At 40.6% G+C, this 12,694-nt stretch overlaps 1 pseudogene; it reads left to right on the plus strand.

Moving 5' to 3' along the window:
- Nucleotides 1–12,694, plus strand: part of LOC129633043 (aurora kinase B-like) — an 83,035-nt pseudogene that overhangs the window by 34,411 nt on the left and 35,930 nt on the right.

The following is a 12,694-nucleotide window of genomic DNA, read 5'->3' on the forward strand; positions in this document are numbered from 1 at the left end:
CACTCTTTAATTAGTTTCTTCTTTATAAAACTCTTTTTTCCCTTAGCTCCATGACCCTAGTCTCCAGCTTTTTCACCTAGGTGTCTGCTTGCTATTTCTGAGTCTCTTTTGCAAGCTCATCTTCTTCTCTAAGACATTCAACTTTGAAGTCCCCCAAGACTGGAATCAAAGTCCTGTTATTCTCATTCATTTACTCCTATAGATTCAATTACTCTCTGTACACAAAAAGATTTCCAAATTTACATATTCAATATAGGCTCCTATTTATAACTCTGATTCAGTTTCCCCCGTGTTTCTGAGGTATAATTGACAAAATTGTGAGTTGTTATATATTTTAAATGTATACCATAATGATTTATGTGCACATTGTGAAAGGATTCCCCCCATGAAGTTAAATTAACATATCCTTCACCTTTCTTTCTTTCCTTTTTTTTTTTTTTTTTTGGTAAGAATATTTAGATTCTACTCTCTTAGCAAATTTAAATTATATAATACAGTGTTATCAACTATAATCACCATATTATACATTAGATCCTCAGATCTTACCTGTCTTATAACTGAAAGTTTGCTTTCTTTTACCAACCTCTCCCTGTCTTCTCCACCACCGCCATCTCCCCTCACTGCAGCCCCTGTAACAAGTTTTCTATTGTCTGTTTCTTTTGTAACTCTCATTCTCAATGTATTTAAAGTATTTGCAACTTGAAGCATTCTTAACTGAACTCATGCTTCTGTATCCTTGTTCACTAATGAGTTCCTACTGAGCTGTCTCTCCAATCTAATCTCCTTGAGGTTACCCTTAGTACACTGATGGATAATCAGATAGAGTTCTGGGCCACCTATCTGATAGTTTACTCATGCTTCTGGTCCGGCTTATGCTCAGCCCCAAATGTGGTGCTTTCACTTGCAGTGATCTTTTGGTAGGGCTACCCATGTTGAGAATTTAGTGGGTCTGACAGAATCTATTTTTGGCCACAGAATCACCTGCTATCACCTAATCGAATAAGCCATCTCTACCCTACCCACTAAGACACCAAGAGCTACTTTACAGATAGCGTGTTTTTTTATATGTTACTGATTATATGATTTGTTTGAGACTCCTAGGCATTCTATGTTGTGATCCTCTTTTGGGTGGGGCTGGCTTAAAATTCACACAAGCATCTTTATCCACCATGGCTATCTCTAATACTAGAATGTCCTCTTGATTTCATGGCTCAAGCAGCCGTTCTTACTGTTCCCATAGCCTGGAAATGCTGCAGAATTATTTCCCTATTTGGATCCAATTCATAGCTGGCAGACTTTTATGTTAAGAAGGCAATGGCACCCCACTCCAGTACTCTTGCTTGGAAAATCCCATGGATGGAGGAGCCTGGTAGTCTGCAGTCCATGGCATTGCTAGGAGTCGGACACGGCTGAGCAACTTCACTTTTACTTTTCACTTTCATGCATTGGAGAAGGAAATGGCAACCCACTCCAGTATTCTTGGCCTGGAGAATCCCAGGGACAGGGGAGTCTGGTGGGCTGCCGTCTCTGGAGTCGCACAGAGTCAGACACGACTGAAGCGACTTAGCAGCAGCAGCAGCAGCAGACTTTTATTCACGCAGTGACTGGGCTGGAGGAGTGCAGAGTATGATGCCTCCTGCAGGCCTGCTTACCAAGTATCAATCTTTTTTCCTTGGTAGTAAGAGGGTTGTAATGCAATGACGTGTCCTTTATTAGGAGAGGATGTCCCATCATACCTCAGCCCACTAGACCCCAGGCTTCTTATATGGTAGGCTATAAATCTTGCTATGATTTACTTCTCACCTTCTCAAATGTCTTCACTGAGGATTCTTGTACATTGGTCACATCTTGCTCATTTGGTGCAATTCACATGATGAAAGCAGTAGAGTAGATCAATGTGTTGTTCTGCAGAATAACCAGATGGTTCAGGTCCCTTTGAACTACAATATGACAGAGGGCAGGAGAGTAACATAGTCCGTGCGTGTGTGTGTGCGTGTGTGTGTGTGTGTGTGTGTGTGTTGAGTTACTTCACTTGTGTCTGACTCTTTATGATCCTATGGACTGCAGCCTGCCAGGCTCCTCTGTCCATGGGATTCTCCAGACAAGAATACTGAAGTGGGTTGCTGTGCCCTCCTCCAGGGGATCTTCCTGAGCCAGGGATCAAACCCATGTCTCTTATGACACATCTCCTGCATTGGCAGGTGGGTTCTTACTGCTAGCGCCACCTGGGAAGCCCAACGTAGTCCATAGTCCATGCCAATTCAGAACCAGTGTTTAATAGTTCTTTCCTTGAGAAGTTTTTTCTCCAATGCATAATTACATGACTAAAAGGCAATAGAATCCTTGAGGGCCGGACTGGGGAAGATCACTCCATAGAATGTCACATTGAAAGATCCTTTCTCATAGACTTTCAGCTTCTTCTTCAATAAGTGGGTGAGTTCTGAGTCTGAAAACTTATTTAGAATCATGTATGAAATGCTAATTTTTGGCTAATTTTTGGCTTGACTGTATATGTTACCTGTAAAAGGAGTGTCTTCTGAATCTACTCTGGGAACAAGGTCAACTGGTGAATCTTCCATCTCTGCATAGGATATACATTCTGGCATGCCCATTTTGACCCATTTCTCTATGATATGGCACTTATACTTAGTATGAGCAATTGCTTTTGCTAAATTTCAAAGAGACATCCAAGTAGCACAGCAACGTGTGGTTGAACCACACCAACTCCATTTTGTCATCTCCTCTAAGACCCATAGTCATACTCCCTCCTCTCTCTGCATGATCAAGCTTCAGCCTACTCACAAAGAAGGCACCCAAGTCAGATAAGCTATCAAGTTTAACCCTTACCTTCATCAGATAAGAAAACTATAAGAATGCCTTTCCCTGATACAGATGGTTAATGGTTATGAAACTGCTGGGAGAGGAAATAGTCCCAGTTCCAGTCTGTGCAGACATGCAACTCACGTGGTAGTCAGATTCTATTTTTAACTTTGACCCCTTAAATTCCCCCCTGTACTCCTTTCAGTGATGTGAGTGCAGCTGTGAATGCCTCTGGAGCATCCATCTGCCTGACCCTTTCTTCCTGTATGTAAGTTACTCTCAATAAGCTTCACAATGGCACTTGATTGAGTTGCCCACTTCATTTATTGGTCTCAAAGTTCTTTATCAGTTTGAAGGATATTATTCAACAGCACTGCTTCCCAATATAGCATCACTGGGGTCTTTGCCATGGTGTTAAATCTTGTACTGCAAGATTACTCCAATGTCTATAAACTATCTCTAATCTAACTTAATATTCTGCATCCCTTTGAGAACACCTCAGGATTTCTTCCCATGTCCACTGTCCTAGATCTTACTGACACATATTAGAAATTCTGCAGCTCCTTGCATGGATTATACTTTTCTTCCCTTAGGAAGCTCAGCATCTTATCATTCATACTGTCTTGAGATCCAACTTCTGTTAATGGTCTGGTTGACAGAAGAGAGGTAGGGTACATCTTGAGAGATGTGAACTTTGTCTTGAAAGAAACTTGCCTGATGTAAGTATTTTTCATAAACTTCAAACATGAAGGAAGGGCCAAGATTAGGAGAAGACAAGTGAGGTGCCTAGAAGAGCTTGGGGCCCGAGAAGATCCTGAATTTTCACAACCTTGAGAGTGAGAGCCCCTTCAAATGTTGCTCTCTGTGTGCTTCACTTGCCTCATCCCCAACCCCGTCCCGAGGGAGGAGAGGTGCTATCTAATCAACGTGTGTGTGTTTCACTTCTGTAGGCCTAGTGGATTCAGTGGAAACTTACTGGATCAAGAATCTCAAGCTCATCTACCCAAGTATCTCCATCTCAAGCTTCATGGACACATTCACTTCCTGTTAAGTCTCAGACTTTCGGGTAAGAGGAAGGTGGGGCTGATAGCTCAACCTTCTGTGAAGCTCTGCTATTTTATGATTAACTTCTGAGCCAAATCTTTCATTTTGTTTGTCCTCCAGCTGCAAGAAATTAAGTTTTCCTTAAATATTTCCAGAAAAACTTTCTGCTTTCAGTTTCTCTTGAAATGGTGATTTATCACCCACAACCTGCCATTTTCTCTCGTTAATGATTCAGTGGTACTCAGCAAGAGTCACCAAATGCCATTGTTTATAAGCACAGTTTCTCTCATATTTCTCAAATTCCAGAAATATTGTATCAACAAATGAGATTCTTTCCATTTGCATACCATCTAAATTTGCCATCAAAATATAGTTCAATGATCGTACTGCTTTAGTATGCCAGGTGCTATCCATATCCACTTACTATCAGCAACAGAGTACTCAGTGCCAACCAAAGGGTGAATAAAGCAGCTGGAAGGTTTCACTCTCTGTGTCCCCTCTTCATAGCAACTATTTTCATTCAAGTTCCCCAGAAACAGAGAGTAAAGTGAATAATGTCATGCAAGAGTTATCCTAGAGTGCTCTTGGTAGATACACCATTTAAGAAAGGGAAGAAATTGAGATGGGACACAAGAAGACACTGATAGGCACAAATTGCTACTTGTAGGGATGAAACTTAAGCAAGGCAATTTCCTAAGGCAGAAGGTAATGTGCAGTGAGAAACAAGAGATATGAACCATCAAAAGTTATATACCTAGCAGCGTGTGAGAATGACTGCACTGGTCATGAAGAAAGGATTTGGACAGACAACTCCAGTTTCCACTAAAGAACAGTCAAAGTAGTGGAAGTACACTTTTAAAATAAAAATAATCCTTTTATTAAAGATGACACAAAATCCAGAATGGAGGAAAGTGAAAGTCTCTCAGTTATATCCGATTCTTTGCAACTCCATGGAGTATACAGTGCATGGAATTCTCTAAGCCAAAATACTGGAGTGGGTAGCCTTTCCCTTCTCCAGGGGATCTTCCCAACCCAAGGATCGAACCCAGGTCTCCCACATCGTGGGAGGATCATTTACCAACTGAGCCACAAGGAAGCCCAAGAATATTGGAGTGGGTGGGTAGCCTATCTGTTCTCCAGCAGATCTTCCCAGCCCAGAACCAAACCAGAGTATCCTGCATTGCAGGCGGATTCTTTACCAACTGAGCTAATCCAGAATGGAGTACAACAAAATCACACTTTAAATGTTTTTATGTCTTCTGGAGAAAAGGAGGGCTTATATTCAAAGGCAACTGCTGAAAACCTCTATGCATTTTGAAACAAAAAGATATGGGCAATAGAAAAGCATGTTCAAGCACCAAGTGACACTGTTTTTGGCCTCACAAAATGAGTTTGGGTACAAGGTGGTGGTTGTATTTATAGCTTTAAGTAGATAGACTCTGAACTTGGAAATTATTTTAAATGATCATGGCACACTGTGCTCTCACCTATTAAAATACATGCAAGAAATGTGAAGCAACAGCTCAGTGGTGGTCTTCCTCTAATGTGACAGGTTTGCATGTTAGATGGATAGTTGGATAGATAGATAGTATGGTACTGGTAATGGTTTAGTCCCCAAATCATGTCCAACTCTTGTGATCCCATGGACTGTAGGCTGCCAGACTCCTCTGTCCAGGGGATTTCCCAGGCAAGAATACTAGAGGGGTTGCCATTTCCTTCTCTAGGGGATCTTCCCAACCCTGGGAGTGAACCTGGGAACCCTCATCACCTGCATTGCAGGCTGCTGCTACTGCTGCTAAGTCACTTCAGTCGTGTCTGACTCTGTGCAACCCCATAGACGGAAGCCCACCAGGCTCTCCCGTCCCTGGGATTCTCCAGGAAAGAACACTGGAGTGGGTTGCCATTTCCTTCTCCAATGCATGAAAGTGAAAAGTCAAAGTGAAGTCACTCAGTAGTGTCTGTCTCTCAGCAACCCCATGGACTGCAGCCCACCAGACTCCTCCATCCATGGGATTTTCCAGGCAAGAGTACTGGAGTGGGGTGCCATTGCCTACATTGCAGGCAATTCATTACCTCTAACTAATTTCTAGTTTTGCTGAAACATTTCTTTCAATCTACAAGAGAGATTGCACTAAGCACATAAGGTGACAGTTTGTTCTGTCTATGGTTACACTTCTGTCACAATACAGATCACTTTGTGAGAAAAGAGGTCATCAGATTAGATCAGATCAGATCAGTCGCTCAGTCATGTCTGACTCTTTGCGACCCCATGAATCACAGCACGCCAGGCCTCCCTGTCCATCACCAACTCCCGGAGTTCACTCAGACTCATGTCCATCAAGTCAGTGATGCCATCCAGCCATCTCATCCTCTGTCGTCCCCTTCTCCTCCTGCCCCCAATCCCTCCCAGCATCAGAGTCTTTTCCACTGAGTCAACTCTTCGCATGAGGTGGCCAAAGTACTGGAGTTTCAGCTTTAGCATCATTCCTTCCAAAGAAATCCCGGGGCTGATCTCCTTCAGAATTGACTGGTTGAATCTCCTTGCAGTCCAAGGGACTCTCAAGAGTCTTCTCCAACACCACAGTTCAAAAGCATCAATTCTTCAGAGCTCAGCCTTCTTCACAGTCCAAGTCTCGCATCCATACATGACCACAGGAAAAACCATAGCCTTGACCAGACGAAACTTTGTTGGTAAAGTAATGTCTCTGCTTTTGTATATGCTATCTAGGTTGGTCATAACCTTCCTTCCAAGAGTAAGCATCTTTTAATTTCATGGCTACAGTCACCATCTGCAGTGATTTTGGAGGCCAGAAAAATAAAGCTGACACTGTTTCCACTCTTTCCCCATCTATTTCCCATGAAGTGGTGGGACCAGATGCCATGATCTTAGTTTTCTGAATGTTGAGCTATAAGCCAACTTTTTCACTCTCCTCTTTCACTTTCATCAAGAGGCTTTTTAGTTCCTCTTCACTTTCTGCCATAAGGGTGGTGTCATCTGCATATCTGAGGTTATTGATATTTCTCTCGGCAATCTTGATTCCAGCTTGTGTTCCTTCCAGTCCAGTGTTTCTCATGATGTACTCTGCATATAAGTTAAATAAACAGGGTGACAATATACAGCCTTGACGAACTCCTTTTCCTATTTGGAACCAGTCTGTTGTTCCATGTCCAGTACTAACTGTTGCTTCCTGACCTGCATACAAATTTCTCAAGAGGCAGATCAGGTGGTCTGGTATTCCCATCTCTTTCAGAATTTTCCACAGTTTATTGTGATCCACACAGTCAAAGGCTTTGGCATAGTCAATAAAGCAGAAATTGATGTTTTTCTGGAACTCTCTTGCTTTTTCCATGATCCAGCAGATGTTGGCAATTTGATCTCTGGTTCCTCTGCCTTTTCTAAAACCAGCTTGAACATCTGGAAGTTCACGGTTCACATATTGCTGAAGCCTGGCTTGGAGAATTTTGCGTATTACTTTACTAGCGTGTGAGATGAGTGCAATTGTGCAGTAGTTTGAGCATTCTTTGGCATTGCTTTCTTTGGGATTGGAATGGAAACTGACCTTTTCCAGTCCTGTAGCCACTGCTGAGTTTTCCAAATTTGCTGGCATATTGAGTGCAGCACTTTCACAGCATCATCTTTCAGGATTTGGAATAGTTCAACTGGAATTCCATCACCTCCACTAGCTTTGTTCGTAGTGATGCTTTCTAAGGCCCACTTGACTTCACATTCCAGGATGTCTGGCTCTAGGTCAGTGATCACATCATTGTGATTATCTGGGTCACGAAGATCTTTTTTGTACAGTTCTTCTGTGTATTCTTGCCATCTCTTCTTAATATCTTCTGCTTCTGTTAGGTCCATACCATTTCTGTCCTTTATCAAGCCCATCTTTGCATGAAATATTCCTTTGGTATCTCTGATTTTCTTGAAGAGATCCCTAGTCTTTCCCATTCTGTTGTTTTCCTCTATTTCTTTGCATTGATCGCTGAAGAAGGCTTTCTTATCTCTTCTAGCTATACTTTGGAACTCTGCATTCAGATGTTTATATCTTTCCTTTTCTCCTTTGCGTTTTGCTTCTCTTCTTTTCACAGCTATTTGTAAGGCCTCCCCAGACAGCCATTTTGCTTTTTTAATGTTAACTGTTGACTATAGTTAATAATAAACTATCAATATTGGCTCATCAATTGTAACAAATGTGTTTCACTAATGGAGGATGTTAATAATACAAAAAAATGTGTGTGGCAGAGAGTGAGGGTAGTCTGTGTACTATTCTATTTCTATTCCGTACTGAACACTAGTCTAAAGAAAAAAAATCTGTTTTCAAAAAAAGTGAACGTATTTCATGACAGTGCTTTCTCTGATCAAAGAATCAGGAATAACCTTTCACATCTCTTACACATACTACCAAGAACTTCCAGATGTTCAAGCTGGATTTAGAAAAGGCAAAAGAACCAGATATCAAGTTGCCAACATCCGTTGGATTATAGAAAAAGCACAACAAACTGTGTAAAATTCTTAAAGAGTTGGGAATACCAGACACCAGACCACCTTTCTTGCCTCCTGAGAAATCTGTATGCAGGAAAAGAAGCAGCAGTTAGAACTGAACATGGAACAATGAACTGGTTCCAAATTGGAAAAGGAGTATGTCAAGACTGTATATGGTCACCCTGCTTATTTAACTTCTATGCAGAGTACATCATGTGAAATGGCAGGCTGGATGAAGCACAAGCTGGAATCAAAATTGCAGGGAGAAATATCAATAACCTCAGATATGCAGATGACACTACTCTTATGGCTGAAAGCGCAGAATTAAAGAGCTTCTTGATGAAAGTGAAAGAGGAGAGTGAAAAAGCTGGCTTAAAACTCAACATTCAAAAAGCTAAAATCATGGCATCTGGTCCCATCACTCCATGACAAATAGATGGGGAAACAATGGAAGCGGTGACAGACTTTATTTTGGGGGGCTCCAAAATCACTGCAGATGGTGACTGCAGCCATGAAATTAAAAGGTGCTTGTTCCTTGGGAGAAAAGCTATGATCAACCTAGACAGCATATTAAAAAGCAGAGACATTACTTTGCCAACAAATGTCCATCTAGTCAAAGCTATGGTTTTTCCAGTAGTCATGTATGGATATGCGAGTTGAACCATACAGAAAGCTGAGTGCTAAAGAATTGATGTTTTTGAACTGTGGTGTTGGAGAAGACTCTTGCAAGTCCCTTGGACTGCAAGGAGTGAAACCAGTCAATCCTAAAGGAAATCAGTTCTGAAAATTCTGAATATTCATTGGAAAGAGTGATGCTGGAGGTGAAGCTCCAAAACTTTTGCCACCTGATGTGAAGAACTTACTCATCAGAAAAGACCCTGATGCTAGGAAAGACTGAAGGCAGAAGGAGAAGGGGATGACAGAAGAAAAAAATGGTTGGATTACATCACCAACTCAGCAAAGTAATGTCTCATCATGGACTCTATGGAGATGGTTTGAGCAACTCTGGGAGCTGCTGATGGACAGGGAAGCCTGGCATACTGCAGTCTTTGGGGTTGCAAAGAGTCGGACATGACTGAGCAACTGAACTGACTGATCTTGTTCAAACATTATCAGTTTATTAAATTCAAGTTGTGTTTCTTGCTTTCACATGGATAAGCATAAATAAAACAAGAATATTAAGGTGTGCAATGAGAAAACAATCTATTATTTGTCTCCAGTGAAAAGCTATACAGAGTGAAGTAAGCCAGAAAGAAAAACACCAATACAGTATACTAATGCATATATATGGAATTTAGAAAGATGGTAACAATAACCCTGTATACAAGACAGCAAAAGAGACACTGATGTATAGAACACTCTTTTGGACTCTGTGGGAGAAGGAAAGGGTGGGATGATTTGGGAGAATGGCATTGAAACATGTATAATATCATATATGAAATGAGTCGCCAGTCCAGGTTCAATGCACAATACTGGATGCTTGGGGCTGGTGCACTGGGATGACCCAGAGGGATGGTACGGGGAGGGAGGAGGGAGGAGGGTTCAGGATGGGGAACACATGTATACCTGTGGTGGATTCATGTTGATATATGGCAAAACCAATACAATATTGTAAAGTTTAAAAAAAAGAGCAAAATCTTTTAGTTGCTATCTGTGAAGATAAAGGAGATATCCTGTGCTGTTCTTGAATAACATTTTAATTCAGCAGATAAAATATGTACAGTGGTCACTTGGGAAGTTCAGTATAACTGTTATATGAAGTACTTTGCAGAGGGCATAGGACAATTTACATATGGGATCTGTGATTGCAGTAGGCATCCCAATGCTTTTCCTCAGAGATTCACAATTGTGAAAATCAAAGTGAAGGGAAGGTGACTTCTTCCCTGAAGGCCTGTGAAAAGGAGGGCAATGAGGCCTCTGAAACAATGTCCACAGCATGGTCCAAAAGTATGGTAGTCTGGAATGAATCCCAGCATTCAACAAGAAGGCAAGAAGGGAGGCAGAGATCCCAGTTCATGATGTGCTTGATGCTGGAACTGGGTCTTTTATAACCTTGGAATTGCTTCTGTGTGGGACTTAAAAAGCTAATTAATAAAACTGTCATATCTCATGATCAAGCCAACTAGGGCATCGATTCCTATAAACTAAATATTACATGGTGATTGTTCTCAGTTGATCCACCCCCACAGCTGGAAGACAGAACAGCTAAACAATGGTCTTGCCTCACTGTAGCCAGAATCCCTGTCCCCAAAGCCCATCAGGAGACGGATGTTCAACACTGTCAAGACCTGCTACTAAGTGTGGTTTGCTGAAATACAGGCACTGACCTTGAGGGCACTCACCAATTTAGCATGAAGTTCATTTTCCTTTGGGACACCAAACTGAAAAATTAATACCTCTGGAAAAGGACTGGGAATGTAGCAGTGTCTTTCATGGAAACTACAGTATTGTCTAGAATACGGAGTTCATGTAAAGCTTCAAATCGAGGTTCACTGAGAACTACTACTCAGCAAATAATACCCCCCAGTTGTCATGGGAGTAGGACCAAACTGGACTGGACTCCACACCTCTTCAAAGGCTAGAAGCCAAAGATCCGAGCCTTTAAGAGGAGGACACTTGGGGCTTTGAAATTCTCCTCAATGGACTGTTGAGTCACACAGCTGGTAGAAACTCAAGAATTGACCTGGATTGGATCAGAGAATGTTATTTACCCACCAACACACTCTTAAAAAAAAAAAAGATGACAATCATGTACCTGAATGGAAATATGTTCAGGGAATAGAAATGACACAAATTCAAGACAAAAATCCATGTATCAAACTAATTTTCTATTTTTGATCACTAATTATGCAGAATATTAAATCAGGGACAGTATTTTAAGTAGGTTTTAGTTTAAAATTTTCTATTATCTATGATTACCTCTTTTTCTCAATCCATACAGAAGACAAATATACCCAGATAGATTGAATAAATTCAAGATGCCTCCAAAATTTAGATGCAGGTTAAAATATATATATAAATGCCAGTAACAAAGAAATGAGATCAAAAGTCCTGTGTCAGGGAGTTCTCTGGTTGTCTAGTTTAGAATTCATCACTTTTTCTGCTGTGGCACAGGTTTAGTCCATAGTTGGGGAACTGAGTTCCAGCAAGCTGCATGGTGCAGGAAAAAAAAAAAAAAAAGTCCTTGGTGACCTGAAGGCCCAAAGAAAAAATGTGGAGACATATGCCTGTGAACAAAGCTTGATGCAGACACCTGTGCTGAGAAGTGCTCCAAAGAAGTGAAGTTGATTAAAGTAAATTTTTAAAATTTCACTTTCACTCTAAAGACAATTAGCCACATTCATCCACAATTATTCATTGGACTTCAAAACAATTAAAAATCATAAGCTATAGGCTCTCATTAGCATGCTATTTAAAATAATCTAAATAAAGACAGGATGGTACTGTAAAGGGTGAAAGATCAACGTCTGTGTAAACCTGATTTTTCACTTGTGACCACTCACGTCCCCATCTGAACAACCCCTAAGGCTGCCCGCACTGTCACACTAGGTATTAACACCGCAGGTCTTCTTGAACTTTAAGCCAGGACATCAATGGATCCGGGTGTTTGGGAAAGCAGGGGTGTTTACAAATCTATTCATTTGGGTCCTAGAGACAGAACAAAGCAGAACTACGCCTGGCTAGCTGGGAAAACTTAAGCATGATACTACTTCTCTCTGTGCTTCAGGTTCCTCATCTATTAAATGAAAGGATTGAATTGGATAATGATTTGTAAGATAATTTCCAGTTTTAGCATTCTATGATATTTTGAATATAATTCAGGCCTTTGATTCTGCCAGGAGCCAATTTTTTTTTTTTTTAACTTTAAAATGAAGCCAGATTTATCATTCCTCTCTTTCCCACTCTGCTTCCAAAGCACTTTGTTTTTCTTTGTGGGCTGAGCTACTAAGGAGATACAGCATAAGCCCAATTTGGTTTTAGAGATAATTACTCATATTTTCCAATTCAAATCTCATATTTCAAAACTTTATAAGTATTGAGAAACAACATTCCAGATACTAATGGAAAGCTGACAGACTGTGGACACACAAATTTAAAGGATTGCAAAGAAAATGTTATTTAACCTATTTTAGAGAAAACAATTCTGTTATATATTTAGATTCTAAAAGGTCATATATTACCCCAAAATGTGAACGTTAGTCATGATTATTATTTAATGGACATAAAGAAAATACAAATTATGTTGAAGTCCAATGCTTACTCTAATATAAAAGACAAAAAGATAGCTGTAACCAAAAAAAGAAGAATATTCAAATATTCAGATTGTTATTAACTACACATTAAATA

The sequence above is a fragment of the Bubalus kerabau genome, chromosome 18 (genome assembly GCF_029407905.1).
Source record: "Bubalus kerabau isolate K-KA32 ecotype Philippines breed swamp buffalo chromosome 18, PCC_UOA_SB_1v2, whole genome shotgun sequence".
In the NCBI taxonomy this organism is placed as follows: Eukaryota; Metazoa; Chordata; class Mammalia; order Artiodactyla; family Bovidae; genus Bubalus; species Bubalus kerabau.